Genomic DNA, 18,522 nt, shown 5'->3' on the forward strand with positions numbered 1-18,522 from the left:
GTCTTGACTCACTTAGTGATAAATGTGTTTTGTCCACATAAGACTTTAAACTGTGGTTAATGGATACCATGTCAGTCTCAATTGACATCTGCCCTCACACCATCATGGATTAAAACTGTAACGACATATATATGAATGTTTAACTACGGGTTTACTAAACAATATTTCAATTTCTACTCAAGTTGGACTCAATGAAACTACCAAACTTAATCTGTTTCATTTGCTCATTAATTTGACCAGATTAACACTGATCAGTGCGTATGAATACAAGGTTAAAATCCTTCCGCGGAACTATTTCACCTTTTCTACATTGTTGTTATAAACATGGAATAATTATTCAAATTATCGAATTGATAATGTATTCTTGTATTTTATGAAAGACCAGATATGCTAAATACTTTTATTTTGACAAAATAATGCTGTTTTTAATCCTTATATTGCGGACTATTTTACTCGACCGACTAGCCATGCACAATCCGGAACTCCTCGGGCTTTTCCGCATTTTGACTTGCACAAGTTTCGAGACATTAATATCTAGACCGACATTTTATTCGAAAAAAAAAACAATTGAAATATAAGGATTGAATCTTGATTTGGTCGATTTCATGGGGTCATGAATTGAGTTGCTCTTGAGACAAATTCAACATGAACTGCTTCGCAGTTCATTAAATTTGTCTCAAGAGCAACTCAATTCATGACCCCATGAAATCGACCAAATCAAGATTCAATCCTTAATTGCAAATACCATAATAATAAAGTATTTATTTACATCATATTTTTCCAACATGATTTTATTGATGTAAACTACATATTATTTAATACTAATTATATTGTACTCTTATAAAATACTGATATAAAGGAAGGAAACTAGCGATATACCCGCCATATATATAGTTATACATATTATATAAGAGCTTATACGATAACTAAACATAATTATACACGTTTAACACACGTAAGACTTGTTAATTCTTACAAATAACTGATGAATTAACGCAAATGTAACAAGTCTAAACATATATGATATTCATGCCTATAATCATACTTCCGTCACGTCAAATATTAGCGTCATAAAGATTACATTCGCAGATCTTTGAACTGTACTCATCGGTACGCATGTGATTAGAAAATAACATGTTTACACTTCAGATAACAACGCAACAGATTTCGGGGTTTAAAAACCAACACATTGGTGTATAAGAAACATTATATTACTTACCGCAAACTGTATTTATCGAATATCTTTCTCACACTAATTCATTCGCTGTGCACCCGGATCCGGAGAATCCATATATATGGCAAATAATCAATAATTATCATATTTGAATATAAATTACACAATAAAATAAATGGAAATTCTACCGTGTTATAAATGTACAAGCAACATAGAAATGTCCACTTCTTGGAATATAATGGATATAAAATTTATACATATAGCAAAATATGGTTGGGACTGTGATACTATAAATCATGTCAAACGAGTTTGTTATGTTTTCATAGTGGACGATCCATCATCAATAAATCACAGGGAGGAGAATGGTGTTTTGACTGTGAGCTAACAGTTTTGTATCGAATATACTTAACTACATGTACAACCCTTATACTTTTACTTATCTGGTATTGAAACGGCCAAAGGTTTATCTAGACAACTCCAAAAATGAATATTGAAAAGTAATACTCAAGTGACTGAAAAGAACAAGAAGGAAAAAAAAGAGTTATTTAGGCATACAACCAAAAGAAAAGGCAGAAACTAGTTAGGATTGAATATAATATATATTATAATATATATAAAAGACAGACTTCAAAGTATGGATTTTCAAGTCTGAGACACAACTTGATATACAAGAAAAAACAGGTGCATGATTTTGATAAAAACCGCTATCTCGATCCCATTTCAAATGCTGAATTTCGATTTTCAAATAAATATAGCTGTTATAATGTGTTGACGTACGCTTTAGTTTAGTCGAAATGAATTTAATCGTGTTTAATTGGAATTCATTTACGCTGAATTAAGGCTTTGGTATATGATTTAGAATGATGATTTTTGGTCAGAATGATGAATAGACAAACTTTTTTTTTATTTACATCTGATCAGTAACCCCATTTGAACATCAATTTACTTCACAGTGTACCTACTGACAACATCACATGTAAACTGTTTCATTGTTGATCAGTTGGGCATTAGAAGATCTTCCAACTCATCTTAAGTAAGACCGATATGGACGCATGCCTGTAGCCAGGGACTTTTGTCATCTGCCTCCTGTCCAGGTTCTAGTGGCCTCCTCTTGGCGTCACGTGCATTTGAGAAGTTATTAAAGCATGGTGAAGCAGTTTCCGATGTTGTGGAATAAAGCAACCGTCTTACATAACCGGGCTTTTATTGTGTACCTACAAAATACAGAGAGCAGCGTAACATAGCATTTTCGTTAAAATAATTGTTAATTGTGTATATAATGAGCGCGACTAACACGAACTGCATAACACAGCCGTCCTGTAAGTAGTATGATGATGATAAGGGCCTCAAGGGTTAAAAGCCAGTTGCATACACGTATAGTATCATTGTTTTCATTAGTTTGCCTTGAACTGTACCTCGTCAACCCTATATGAAATTCTGGTTGTTATAATACGACGAAGCAGTTTCAATTGCTGACATTCCCATTGCCTGGTTACGTCCCTTGCCACATGTACGTCCGGCATAGGTACCCATGGGCTCTGTGACGGATTACCTGTATGTCAATTTGTCATATTCTGGAACAGGATTAAAAGAAAGCATGTATTCTAGTCAAACCTATTTCTGATGTAGTACCAGTTGTACAGATAAGATAATAATCACCACGTCGCGGCTATGTCAACAGTTTGACTGTGTGACTTCAATGGCTCTTGTAAAACCGCCAACTCGTCATTTTAAACTAATCATAACATAAGCAGCGGGTGGCAGTGCTCTAGGGGTCTTGGTACGGGGGGAAACCGACGTACTTGTGGAAATCCCACGTTATCGGAAGGTGATCCGACGACGGATTGTTTCCTTTTATCTTCCGATCAGGATTGTTTTAGCTTTGTAAGTGAAGGGCTGGTATGCTTTTATTCTGCAACCATACCACTTGAAATAGACTATATGTTTTTTATGAAATAATCACTCAAGAACAATTTATAAAAAAAATCTAGGTTTTTGAAAACAAACAGATATTGTGGTACGTAATTGACAGTTTGGCTCCGGTCATCACAACTCCACTAAGATTTCAAATGAATACGTCTCGAATTTAAATTCTATACAATTTCAAGCATGACTGCGCCACCACAATAACATGTATGATGGCATAACGCCAGGTTTTAGATAATAGTATTAGTGTCTGTGACGTATTTGTTGGCGATATTTAAGTTTGACGTCTTTTCTATCTAATTTATTTTTAGGCTCTTTTTCTGTCTCTTTACTGTCATTTGTATTAGAACTCGTCCTAGCTGTAAAATTAAAAACCACAACGACTTATTTAAAGATAAACCCTTAATGTTATCTGACTTATGTAAGTTTCTGTCTCTACGAGCTTTTCGCACTGACAGCTAGTTGATGGGCGATTAAATAACTGATCTCGTTTTTTTTTTCCTATTATCATTATCCAACATTTTTCTCGATGATTGCCTGTCACATTGTTTAATAAAGTATGTCCATCTAGCGGTGAATGTAGGCTATAGTGTAGAGTGGGATAGTGTCAGTATTGAAACATTCTGTATCGTTTATTTCCATAGTCATTCCATCCTTGGCTCGTCAAGTATCAATACTCCTTGTGTAAAGCAATATGCAATTATTACGAGAATAATTATACACTGATATAATTAAATTCCGTATACCATAGAGCAAGGTGACAAATCGTCAAAATATCTAACTACAGTCGAACACAGTTATGTCCATTTAATCTGAATATCGTGTTAGGTTTCAACATATCGGACACTCGAGTGATAGAGATGATATGGCTATATGAACTTAAACAAAATGTGTAGATGTACATTTTAGTGTGACTTCGACCTTGGGTTTTCTATTTATAGCGACAAGTCATAGTCCAATGGTAGCCAGAAAAACAAGTGTAAATAGAGCCGTGTAGGAAAACCCAATCCGTTGTAGTATGAGTTTGTCCTACTAGTGTTTTCTTTGTGTTATAAGGATATAACTGTGATTATCGATAGTATGTGTTATGTCACACGCATTTAACTAACGATACATAAGAGGATACATGACATCTTACATTGGTACAACTTAAGGAGCTGATATCAGTGATATCTCAACTTCAAGGTACGTGTGAACTCTATTTATATTATCACACAATACTCATTTTCTGATTATGTTCCAGGTTAATCCTATAGGATTTTTTATCTATGTATTAAAATGAATGTCAAGTACATGTTACTACTGGAGAGGTAGAATCGTAAAACTGTAGTACATTTGTCAACGCCCTATCTAAAATCGACTGTCTCTAATAATGTTTCACTACTAGAATTTACCTCTAAAATTAAATGAAGACACCCACCACTGACTTTGAAACTAGCCACCGTATGATATCAATGGTAGACCTACATAATGTTAAGGACAAGCAAATGTCCATGTAGGTTCTGTAGACAATCAATTCTGAGTTAATAACATTCTTTCGAGAATTTATCATAGACCGTATATTGGCTAATAACGAGACATTTACCTATCTCAACACAATGAAACAATTGTATTTAATCTACCTCTACTAAATTACAGCTGTAAAGTTCGTACACTGATTTATAATTTGTATGGAATGCATTTATTATCAACTGCTGATAAAAAAGAGGTGCAAATGAATATTGAACATCAAGAAATAACCTAACGTTAAATGAGGACTAACTTTAATGATACTCGCGTGTAAATGAATCATATACAAAGAAACTACCGATAATAAGTCTCTATGCTACAGAGACAATCGCAGAGACGAGGTTGTCCTTGCCTTTATTAGTATGGGTCATTCCTACTTATTGAAGCGTAAGGACCAGCCCTCGTTGAATTTATACAAAGAGTCGCTAACAGTTTAAAACTTTTATCAGATTGTATTTGTTTTCAACTCCCAAGAGGGGCTTTTGACAACAATAAACACGTATAAAGGTTCTTTTCAAATCAATTAGCATATTTTAAACATACCAGTGGGAGATTAACAACATTCACTGATTCAGTTGAGGAGCACTTACTTACATGTAGTACAACTTGTAGGAACACGTTGTCTTTGTTACAAATCTAGTTCATCTGGGTGCCGAGTCATAAAGATATACTGACCAATGACAGCAAACATTGAATACTGATAACACCTAGATATCTAGACACCCTGACTTATCATCAGGTCCTGGTCGATCCAAATAAATAAATATAAATATAGAAACTCAGTTCATGGTTTTGAGAATGTTCACTTCCAATAAAAGCACATGCTTTCAACGGTTAGTATGTACATGTTACTGCATAACTTGGTCTGCATGAGTATTGTGATGTAGTTTTTAAATATATTATCAATGAAAATTGTGCGGTGAAACACTTAGCTCAAGAGCGCATCATTATTTCACATGGAGTCTGCTCACACGTGTATAAGGCTATACCAGCTAATTTTAAATATACATATGTTACGTCATCATGCCACAACATACTACATTATCATCATGGCATATATATAAAAATATATAGAAACACAGTCCAGCACGTTTTACTTTGACTTACACAGCCTGTTAACTATGTTCTATAATAAAAGTATGTACATGTAAATTGTTTGTAGAAACAATATTGGATACGCTATATGTCAAATATTTCACAAGCCAAAACTTGCGTGTATATGTTTATCAGTTCTTCATTTTGAGCACGTTACACTGTTACAAGTGGAATTGACATAAATGTCATGGATATAATATATCATTTACACTAATTGATTTTATGAAGATTTGATCATGATCCTGATGAGAATTAACCTCATTGTTACACAGCCCATACATATCAGTACACACACTGATTCTGATGCTAGAGTTAAATCGTAAATGTAAAATATGACAACAGATTAAGAATCTTCGGCATACAACACTGTCTTGCTATTTTTGGAATAGGAGAATTTAATCACACATTGTTATAGGCTCTTTAAAATGTCATTGGTATAAGAATGGGACTTAAACTATACATTGAATGTTACTAATGTGGCCAAATTACAGGTTTTGATGTAACCCGTCACAGGTCAAATCCGCAGACTACATATATATGAGTTCTTGAGGTTATGCCGCTACAGGTTATGACCAGCTCGTCTTAATATTTATTGAATGAAGGACAATTCTCATATCAAGTTGTTAGCGTTTTTTAAATTTAATACTCTATGAATGTGAACAATGCACTTCTGTGGTAAAGGCTTAGTTAAAAACTAGTACATAAAATAAACTATGGTTGTAAAGTTATTATTGTTATTTATATCTTGTCAGCTTTAAGTGCTTCGTGTAGGGAAGACTGTTTCTCGTGATCAGGAAGATTATATGACTGCATACATGAACAAAAAGAGCATTTGGACAATTGCCAGATATTCAGATAGACATGGTTTTTAAAATTACGTCAAACGGATTGAATGACTGTACGATATATCTAATTCATGTTCTGTCTTTCTTCACTGCTCTGTTGTTGTTGTTTGCCTGTTTGTTGTTTTTGTTCGTTTTGTTGCTTTTATTATTATTATTTCCTATTCTATGTCTCTCCCTGACAGCTGTCTATATTTCCCAGGCTGTCGCGAGGAAGGTTAATTCAGAAAAAAAAAATCAAAACAAAAAAAATAACAAGCACACCTTGTCGTCTGCTAGATAAGACGGGAGATGCGGTACATCAGATTACTGATTCCTACATGCGCGTGTCATATTCGGCTGTCAATAACAATTACAATCGGTGACTACTATGTTTCCTATAACCTACATTATGTGTGGCTCTAACTCTAGTGACAAGATAACACACTTACTTAACTGCTATTAGTACACATTAACTTCGTATTTGGTGGGAAATGAGAAAGTTTACACATTTACAAATTAATCTCACTGTCCTATTCAGACTAACCAATTAGATAAAACGTCTGAATTATAATGATATATAATATATTTTCAATATCACTTTTAAAAAATGATTTGCCACTAAATCTTAGTTTTGATCATACGACTCCAGAAAATCTTCGTCCAGCAACGGTTGTTTGTATTCTCTAACTTTGTTTTAAATACTATTACATAATAAATCAATAATACCATTTTGACTTCGATATTTGTCAATATGGATTTCTAAGGATATCTCGTTGAACATTATAAACAACAAAAACAAGTAGTTTTTTTATCCACCTACATTACTGAGTAATATTTAACATAAAGCAAAAGACTACAAATCACTCGAATTATCTATTATAACATCAGTCTAGACCCTTAAAGGCTTATTAACTTGTAAAGAAGCTGTCACCAACATAGTTGCTCAGAGATGTAAACACAATATCGTGTTTGGAAAGCAAACCAAATAAACTCAAAATTTTGATTTTGTTTGCCCTGTGGAAGCGTGTTAACAGCATTTTTGTAGTTGAATGTTCAATTTTATTTTCTAAGATAGACGATAAGAAAAATGTATTTTCTTGCCATTTATGATACCATACACATAGAAAGAAATTCAGGAGTTGGTGATTTCAATGGGAGTTTATAAAAAATAGTTATGTATTTACTGGCTTCTTTTCCACAGATGAGCGCAGTAAACCCATGGATGACGATCTGTGAATACATTGACACCGTTAGATAATCACAAACTGAATGGATGTCAAATGGAAGCAAGAATATAAGAGGCCGATATGAACCCGTTTCCACCTCGCTACACGTGCGTCATTGTTTAGATACTATAGCACCAACGGAACATACTGTTCTTGATTATGTATCATATAATCTACTGTGATTCAACGTATACCTAAAAAAATGAAACTTATCAAGATCGGACATTTTGAAAGTTGTTTTATCAGATTGCTCTTAGGATATTCATTCCGCTAATTTAGTGTGATATGGATACTAATATGGCATCAAATACAGAAAAGACGCGTTTAACGGATGCTGTGAGTACAAACAATATTGACCGTGTAAAACATGTAGTTGAGAAATTCCCAGACGAGATTAGTAAAACAGATAACAATGGATGGAATGCCTTGATGCATTGTTGTAAAAGTGGATCTGTGGAAATATTTCAGTACCTAGTGCAGATGGGTATAAATCTCGCGAATATATCAAATACGGGAAAAACATGTCTGATGATAGCTGCTATCTACAGTAAAGTCAACCTCTTGAAATATATAGTAGAGACTTATCCAGACCAGGTTTCTATGAAAGATAATGAAGGACTGAACGTTTTGTTGTACAGTTGTATCGGTGGATCCGTCGAGATTTTTAAATATCTAACAAAGACCGGAATGGTTACAACCACAACATCAAATAATGGGAAAACTTGCTTGATGATTGCTGCACGTGAGAGCAATATGGACCTCGTAAAATATATAGTAGAGCACAATTGCCATTAAAGGATACGGAGGATTTGGACGCTTTGTCACACTGTTGTGTAAGGGGATCCGTTGAGATGTTTCAGTATCTAGTACAGACGGGAATAGACGCAACGACGATATCGAATATTGGACGCACCTGTTTGATGATTTCTGCATGTGAGAACAAGATGGACCTCGTAAAATATCTTGTAGAGAACTATCCAGCACAATTGACATTTAAGGATAAGAATGGATGGGACGCTTTGTTATACTGTTGTGAAGGGGGATCCGTTGAGATGTTTCAATATCTAGTACAGACGGGAATGGACGCAACAACGATATCGAATATTGGACACACCTGTTTGATGATTGCTGCAGTTAATAACAGAATGGACATCGTTAAATATCTAGTAGAGAACTATCTAGCACAACTGCCATTAAAAGATACGAATGGTTTGGACGCTTTGGTATACTGTTGTGTAGGGGGATCTGTTGAGATTTTTCAATTTCTAGTACAGACGGGAATGGACGCAACAACGACATTTAATTCTGGACACACCTGTTTGATGATTGCGGCAGGTAAAAACAAAATGGACCTCGTTAAATATCTAGTAGAGACCTATCCAGCACAATTGCTATTAAAGGATACGAATGGTTTGGACGCTTTGTTATACTGTTGCGTAGGGGGATCTGTTGAGATGTTTCAATATCTAGTACAGACGGGAATGGACGCAACAACGATATCGGATTCTGGAGACACCTGTTTGATGGTTGCGGCAGGTAAAAACCGAATAGACATCGTTAAATATCTAGTAGAAAACTATCCAGCACAATTGCCATTAACGGATGCGAATGGAATGGACGCTTTGTTATACTGTTGTGAAGGGGGATCCGTTGAGATGTTTCAATATCTAGTACAGAAGGGTATGAACACAACAACGAGATCAAAAAATCGAAAAACATGTTTGATGGTCGCTACCGTCAACAACAAAATCAATATCGTACAATACATAGTTTGTAAGTATCCAAAACATATTCCATGTACGGACACTGATAGATGGGATGCCTTGTTATACTGTTGTAAAGGGGGATCCCTTGAGATGTTTCAATATCTAGTACAGACGGGAATGGACGTAACGACGACATCGTATTATAAACACACCTGTTTTATGGTTGCTGCAGGTAACAGCAACGAGGACATCGTAAAATATATAGTAGAGAACTATCCAGCACAATTGACATTTAAGGATATGAATGGTTTGGACGCTTTATTATTATGTTGCACAGAGGGATCCGTTGAGATGTTTCAATATCTAGTACAGACGGGAATGGACGCAACGACGACATCTAATTCTAGACACACATGTTTGATGATTGCGGCATGTAACAACAGAATGGACCTCGTAAAATATCTAGCAGAAAACTATCCAGCACAATTGACATTAAGGATACGAATGGATTGGACGCTTTGTTATACTGTTGTATAGGAGGGTCCGTTGAGATGTTTCAATATCTAGTACAGAAGGGTCTTGACCCAAAAGCTCGAATAGATATCAACAAATTTATCGGCCTCGAGAAAAATATCGCATCTGTAGATACCGATCATCTATGGAACACTCTGTTAACTAGAACTATTGATGTTTTTCAATTTGGAATTAAGTATGTACTGGACATCAATACAGCAAATTCAGATATAACATGTTTGACACTGGCTGTTCTAAAAAATAAAATTGACCTTGTGAAATATTTATTAGAGAACTACCCAGACCTAATTTTGATGAAGGATATGACTGGCACGAACGCTTTGTTACAGTGTTGTCATTGTGGATCCGTTGAGATGTTTCAGTATTTGGTAGAGAAGGGTTTGGACCCTAAATCGACATCATGTACCGGGGGATCGTGTCTCATGACGGCTGTTATCGCTCATCAAACTGATATCGTTCTATATATTTCTGAAAAATATAAAGAACAGATATTAAGTTCAGTAGATGTTAATGGTCAAGATGGATTAATGGTATGTTGTATAATGGGAAATGTTAAATCTTTTCAAATTTTAGCAAAGGCATTGTGTATCTTTGAAAAAGATATCAACCGCTATCGTGAATACATAAAAACCATCTTCTCCAGTAATGATGTGCTAAGTGAGTACATCGTGGACACATACCCATCTCAAATAAAAACCCTTTCATGGAATCCATTACCTGTTGTATGCTCCCGTGGTAATCAGAAGGTATTCAACAGCCTGATAGCATTAGGATTTGGTCCGAATGCTATTGACGAATACACTGGACTAACATGTTTGATGAACGCATCAGCTGGAGGGCATGACGACATAGTTCAACACATCCTCAGATTACCCTCGGTTGATATCCATGCCGTTGACCGTGATGGGTGCACAGCGTTACACCATTGCAAGGAAATCAACACATGTTGGTATCACCTCATTAAAGCAGAACTTCAACCACAACAAAAAAACAATAATGAAAAAACAGCAATTCAGCTTGTCTCAAGCAGGAAATCAAGTACAGGCGCATCTAATCATCTTCGAAGATATTTTGGAAGTGCTTTAACTAACTTTAACGGTAAGATATTCGCAACAAAACGTTGTTAGCTAAATGTAAAGTTTCTGGTAATGTCTAGTAGACTTCTTTCATTCGATAGTAATGAAATATATAAGACGTAGTTGATTTCTTTATTCCTGTGAGTTTACTCAAATCTGATAATTATTACAGAATACTTTTTATTAGAGAATACAAAGATGTCTAACTAGAAAGCGATCACATAAATGTTTAACCTCTTTAGCTTGATTGACGACATGCAAATCTAGGTCGAACTGGAGTATCACATTCTCAAGCGAATGAACAACGGAACATATCAGAAAGCATCTTCAATATTCGTATTTACTCTACTCCTAGGGTAAACATACGTCTGTAACCCTGACTAAATAATACTCAGAACGGTAGTAGGAGGCTCGTGTCTAAGGTTTGTCGAATGATATCTAATAATTGTTTGATTATTTTTCCAGATTATACCAGATTCAGCATAAAGAATTATATGTCCCTATTTGACGGCGAAACAGAGGAATATCGTCATATTCGAGTGGTATTTCTTGGACCGGAAGGGGCTGGGAAAACTACAACCTTTACACGATTACAAAGAGAACCCGTCAATATTATAAATCGCATTCCCACCAAAGGTGGCAATATATACAAGCAATTGTTTAAGATCAGTACTACCAAAAAGTGGACTAAACTGGAAGAGACAACGCCCGATAGCATTACATTTGAAAGGCTTGCTGACTTACTAAAACAGCAAATGGAGAAAAAAACAACAATCGAAGAAGGTAATTTTCAATAGCACTGTAGATAATTTATTATGACGACATAGCACATGCTTCAAATTAATTGAAGGCTAACGCACGAAATAACCTTTGATAACGGTCAATGATATACGTGTAGTTGAATCTATAGTAGATTTTGCGTATTGCAGTCAAGAAGGCTTTCCACAAAAAAATGAAACACAGAATGCAAATATGAAATTATCAAACATCCAATAGCATTTTTTTATTACGATCATGACGTAAATTATCATATACTCTATAGGCATGTTACTTGTGTTTTTTTTTCTTTATATCACATCTTCATATTGTAATTTGTCAAAGTAAAACTCTCTAAAAGTTGAGGTTTTTTTTTTAATCATTTATTTTAAAAAGTGATTGCAAATCTACGAAAAGATTTCCGTTTAAATTATTTGCTCTATTTGAATTTTAGAAGTCGATGACTCTGTTTGGACGCCGGCTATGAGAAAGTCGAATCGGCAACAGCAGCAAGGTAAAAGATGCAATGAAATGAAGCGAAAACATACTTTTTTAATTCGCAATGTTTAAATATATGTATAAAATGTATCCAAAGATACTTTAAAATAATAAATATGTTTTTGATAAAGCCTGATAAGCAGTATTGTACATGTATACAAACGTATATATTCATTTTCATACTTTTAAATATTATAACAATTACATGGGACTATGTAAAATACGCAAATAAGCATATCCGACTTATCTTATCTGTAACCGTTTGAATTCAGAGCATCACAGAATCGGTTATTTCCGTGAAATGAAAAAAAATGAAGAAAAAAAATAATATCAAAATATTAAAATGAAACGATTTACTTCAATAGTTCTGAAATTATTGTTATTTTACTATAATAGTTCCTTATTCATCCTATAGTGACATACAATAGATATGTGAATATATTGTTTAGTTTTTTCCAAATTGCGTATCTTCTCAAGGTTTATTTTACTAAGGGTTTATAACTGAAAATAAAACAGGACTATAATCATCGATTTGAAGTTCTGAAGCTGGCTTTATAGCTAGCTTTCATCTATGAACCTCATTGATTTTTTTTTTTTTTTTTTACAGTAACCAGCGCCGAAATAATATATTCCCGAACAGATCTGATGAACCAGGAGCACTTAAATGCAAGATGTATGAGTAAGACAGGTCATCAAATGATAAGCCAGAAAGGTAAATATTTAAGTGTACGTCTTTCTGTCTTTTTCTTCCAATTATTTAAGCGTTCATGTTTAATATGTCGTTACACCTATTTACATCGACGTGAAAATGAAAACATGCAGGTCGTTAAAATCATACCTTCATTGTATATTTAAAAATACCGTCAATGATATGATTTCAACAAACTTTGCTGTCGACAAGCACATCTTGATTTCTTCGATTTACCTAATGCTCTCTTAAAGATGATCAGTCGAACGACATCCGAAGTCAACCAAACAGTGTGGACTCCAGTACAAAAATTGATGAACAATATTTGGGAACAGCACTAGAGACAAATCGCAGAGCAATGACGTCTCCGGGGATGTTTGCTTTTCTCTCCCTTTGGGATATGGGAGGTCAATTTGCTTTTCAGCCTATAGTCCATGTTTTCGTCAGTGGCCATGGTGTTTACGTACTGACAATCAACGTATTGACATGCCTTCAAGACCAACAAGAATTAGGTAAACTATTTCAAATTGTTGTTTGTGAATAAATACCAGCGGAAAAAAGAAACGCAAATCTATTTTAAATGCTTGTTGGTGGTGTGTGCATGTTGTGGTTTTCTCGATTATTTTGTCATTGTAAAGTACATTTTGATGTTTTCTGTTTTCCAATCACAGCCGTTTTTTTTTTTTTTCTTTTTTTTTTTTTTGCGTGATTACTGTTAAAAGGGGTACGTTAGGCCTTTTCCTGATCCAAACCAGTAACGTGTTTTCCCATCCCTGGCATCAGTCGTTGTTCTTTCTCCCCTTAACATTGACCCCATCAAGAACGTCACTCGGGCAAACAACACATAAAAAATGCGTAAATTTACGGGCATTGTGACACCAGTGTAAAGAAAACAGGAACTTTAAATGTCACCGGCCTTCTCTAAAGACCTATGATATATCTCGTATCCCAAAACCCGACAGTGCATTAGTTTAAACCATATTTTATTTCAAATTCAAAGTCATACATTCAGAAAAGGTGTATTAGAATACTTATATAAATATGTCCCCTGAGTACAGATAGACTAGAGACAAACACTTAAGAGCATATTGTAAACTAAGTATATAACAAATTAGTGACAAATATCATGTGAAAATTAGGGAGGGGAGAGAAGAAAGAGGGAGTCAGAGAGATTGAATATTATAACTATACTTACTAAATCAATAACCGACAACATGTGAAAGCTAAGAAGGAGGTAAGAAGAGAAAGACAGAATGAGATTTTCAGAATCCTTAAGGAGGTGATACTGAACTAGTATACAAGAATTTTGTAAACCTGATATGTTTAAATGGGGATGTTACGTTATGACAAGATAAACAGTATCTCGTCCAGAGTCTTGGGTAACATAATAAATAACTGTCACTCAAAGCATTTAGTTTTAGAAATAAATTATGTACACAACGGAAAATGGATTCAATATCAATAATAGACAAGTTGAGATCTCCGTATAAAATAATGTCCAGAGTGTAGCCCTCGGGTAAATTTACGAAGTAAGTATGTCTGATATCACTGTGATATAGAAAAAGGAAGAAAGTGATCAGTTGTTTCATCAGTCTGTCTACAGGAGCACTGGGAGCTGTCTACAAAATTTCGGTTAAAAAGGTGAGAATTTAAATTACTGCAGTTCATCCTTAGTCTGGCATGATGGATCTGGTCCGGACGTTTCCGGTAATTGTAATAAGGAGGGACTGTTCGGGAGTGTCTGTGTAAGAACCTTTTCTGGTTACTTATGGATGGGTTATTTTTTTATATCGGAAGGAAGGGAATTCCACAAGTCAATGGACAGAGCATTAATGAGTACTCACGATCTGTGGCTTGACTGCTCTCTGACCCCCTACGGGACTATGTAGGAGCTCACATGCGGATTCAGTTCCAACAAAGGGGGATAACTTCCCCGATTTTTACTACACCCCGGATGCACGCTTTCTTGAAACAAATGCTGAAAATATGCAGCGTCGAGTCACGGTCGATTGAGTTTTAAATGAGATTCTTTTCAAAGTGCATGGAGGAAGTTCAGTGTAAATTTAATTAAATTAAGACCACGTGTCTAAAAGTTATATTAGAAAAACCGAACTTGCATTTCTTTTTTGTATAATTGCAATTGTGAGTTATTTAAAGAAAACTCGTATCATTTCCGAATTCAATTTAGCTTTTTGATACCTAACAAATTAGTGTTTATGCATAAATGTACACTGCAGAGAGACTGCGAAATTGGATAAGGATTGTCGGTAGTGCATCATTCTTCTATGATCCCAGCAAGCATCTTCAGCATCATCCGCCGATTATCATTGTTGGAACACATATGGATCAGGTGAAAAAGGCTTACAAGGTAGGCAACGATAACGGAGACATTGCATATTTCTATCTGGTTTTACTTAAAACAGCGGAAAATATTTCGTGGAATTGTATTTATTCGAGATGTTTCTTATCTGCAACAATTTAAAACGGAATAAAAGTAAACGAAAAAAAAATGAAGCAAACAGTATATATAAAATAACGTTTCAAGAATAAATCGTCAGTTTATTAAAAAAAAGATATATATTGCTTCTAATGTGAGTGACAGTTATTAACACATTTCTTGTGAAACCAGTGATTTAGCGAAAACCATGAATAACCGGTGAATTAACGGATTATTAATAGAAATTAATTTATTTTTATTGAAATATCTAACATTTACATATTGTAATAAGTTAACTATGATGATGATAAGCTGGACGTATTTGGTAGTTTTCTCTACTTTCTTCATTATTTTCATTATGGATAAAAGAAGAACGCGTGTCATAAAATTGTATTCCTTCAAATATTAATTGGATCGATCGCCACTTTTATTATAACAGAATCAACAGAAACTTAAGGATGAAATCAGTCGCCTGGAACAGAGATTATTTCAGTTTCCTGAACTTTCTCAAAGTCCTTCCATTGCAAAGTATAAATCCATCCATTTCCTCACCGTGGATAACTCTCTAGAAAACGATCCGACGTGTGAAGAAATAAGAAGGATTATTTCTGAAGTGGCTGAATTCCAAGAACACTGGAAGACTAAAATCCCAGCGAATTGGATTGCTTTAGAAAGAGAAATACTGAAGATAAAGGAAAAAACTCCAATTTTATCCGTTACGGAAATAGCTGAAATTAGTACTAGGTGTGAAAAGGCAATTACTGATGAGAAATCTATCCGGGAGTTTCTAAAGTACGTATTTATTTTTCACTTTCTAAACTTCGTTTAGCTATACAAGAAATGAAAAGAAACAATTAAACCAAGTGATTGAAATGTTAAGATTCATGACCAAACTTCTGACATAAAATCCACGATCAGTTTCATTTTACTTGTTAACCCATGGTTTCTTACGAAGCGACTCCGGTAATCAAGCCTTACATATATGCCCAGGACTACTGCAACAACGCTCTCAGTGAATCATATTGTTACACTGTCATGCTTGACCGCAGACACTATTCTGGCTTCCAAACAGGTTTTGCTGGTGAGGTACAGCATAGGGTATTTAACGAAATTGAAAACCGTTGTTATGCAAGATTTCATTGAAAGGTTACCTTTCACTTTTACAATCCAAGGACACACTATCTGTGTATTTCATATAGACTTTGCCCAATATTAGCAAATCCAATGGCAAAATGTATTTCCTTTCCAAAAACACCCAGAGTCATTTCTGGAACTAGCATCATTATAAAAATTAAACAAGTTCTATATCCATTTGTCTGAAAGGTACTGCTATTTTGTATTATAGATACAGAAAAGAACATTGACACAGCTACCTACCCCCTCTGAAGTGATCTGTTTCACTTAAAGTTAAAATCTAAAATGTATATAGAAGTACGTTTGTCATATGGTTACCCGTAGAAAAGTATGATTTCGTACCTGTTACCTATTTTGAGATAGATTTTTTAAAAGTATCTACTTATTTTCGCTGTAAATGAACCAAACAGTTTGGTTTATTGGGAAGAGTGAGAAGGCCATTGTGAATACAAGAGTGTTCCATTTTCAAAAGAATCATAAGTAAAACCATAGCTAATCTTGCAAACACCCTGGTGTTTGTATAACCTATTTCAATAGCAAATAATATTTACTGGAAGTCTGGTCATGAACAATAACAGATTGATCCCTCGTACCAATTAAAAGTATTTGTGTCAATGAAGTCTTAAATATAACATTATCATTTTTATTTGAGTCATTGTGTGCACATCATTTGTTGTTTTGAGAGAAAATTATAATTCAATGATTGCTAACAATTTGTTTATATTATTTTTAAGGTTTCTAGATAGCATCCGATCTGTGATCTTCCTCGAAGAGTTCGATAAGGTGATAACTGATCCACAGTGGCTTTTAAATGCATTTAGTGTAATCATAACTGATGATGATTTCATGCCAAGCCAGACTGACCTTCGGCTGAAGAAAGACTTGAAAACATACCAAGAAAATGGATTGCTGTCGCAAGAGCTCATGATCGAACTGTTTACCTGCAGTGGCCATAAAACGTATCTTGACCACCTGGATATCATTCTTGTACATCTGATACGGTTCGGACTGATAGTGAAGAGCTTTGATGACCATCGAGGTGGTAATCAATCCGATCACAATACGTATGTCGTTCCCAGCAAGCTACAAGAAGCAACACCGACCGACAGCTGTTCTTTTGACAGAGTGATACAGGACATTGCCACAGTTCGAACGAAAACGTTATGTTTCGTGTTTACAAATCGCTTTATGCCTCTTGAGATGTTTGATAGGATATACGCCGGGATTCTGCGGGAATATGCTCCTTTGTGTTTAGGTGTCCGACCAAACACTTTTCTGGGAAGGATATCGGAATTTATTCTCGGTTTATTGAAGTCCCCTGGAGAACAGAGAGGAATAAAGAGTGTTTACCGGAATTTTGGCTGCTTCGCTTTCGATGATACAACGAACATTATCTTTTCAATGCATTGGGACCTCTCTATTATAGCAATCACCCTGTTTAGTCATGCAGATGAGAATATTCCCATCATTGTGTCACAGTCAGTTCGTCGCCGAATAAACGAAATTATTAAAGACACTCTGCATGTGTGCAATCAAGACAATTTAACTTACGAGTACAAACTTCATTGTAGTTATCGTCTAAAACCAGGAGACAAACCCAGAGATCGTGCACATATCTGTGAATCAGAAGAAGGCGTGAAGTGCTTAGGAGGGGAATGTCGAGGGACACACAGCTTGAGTAGGAACGACTGGAATGTCTGGCTCGCAGATGTTGCTGATGCAAAGCAGGTAATTAGCAACGATGAATTAACCTTCATTTTATCGCTACCACGGTAACATGTTTATACGATGTTTTAGAACTAAAAGCAGTTGTATACAGAGATAATCAGACATCGGTTTCCATTTATACTGTATTGATGATACAAAACTTAAATTTTTCAATTTTCGAAAAAAGGCTCGCAAAAATGAAACATTCAAAGCTCGTATCAACGATGATCGT

Source organism: Pecten maximus, chromosome 2 (assembly GCF_902652985.1).
Source record: "Pecten maximus chromosome 2, xPecMax1.1, whole genome shotgun sequence".
NCBI classification, from domain to species: Eukaryota; Metazoa; Mollusca; class Bivalvia; order Pectinida; family Pectinidae; genus Pecten; species Pecten maximus.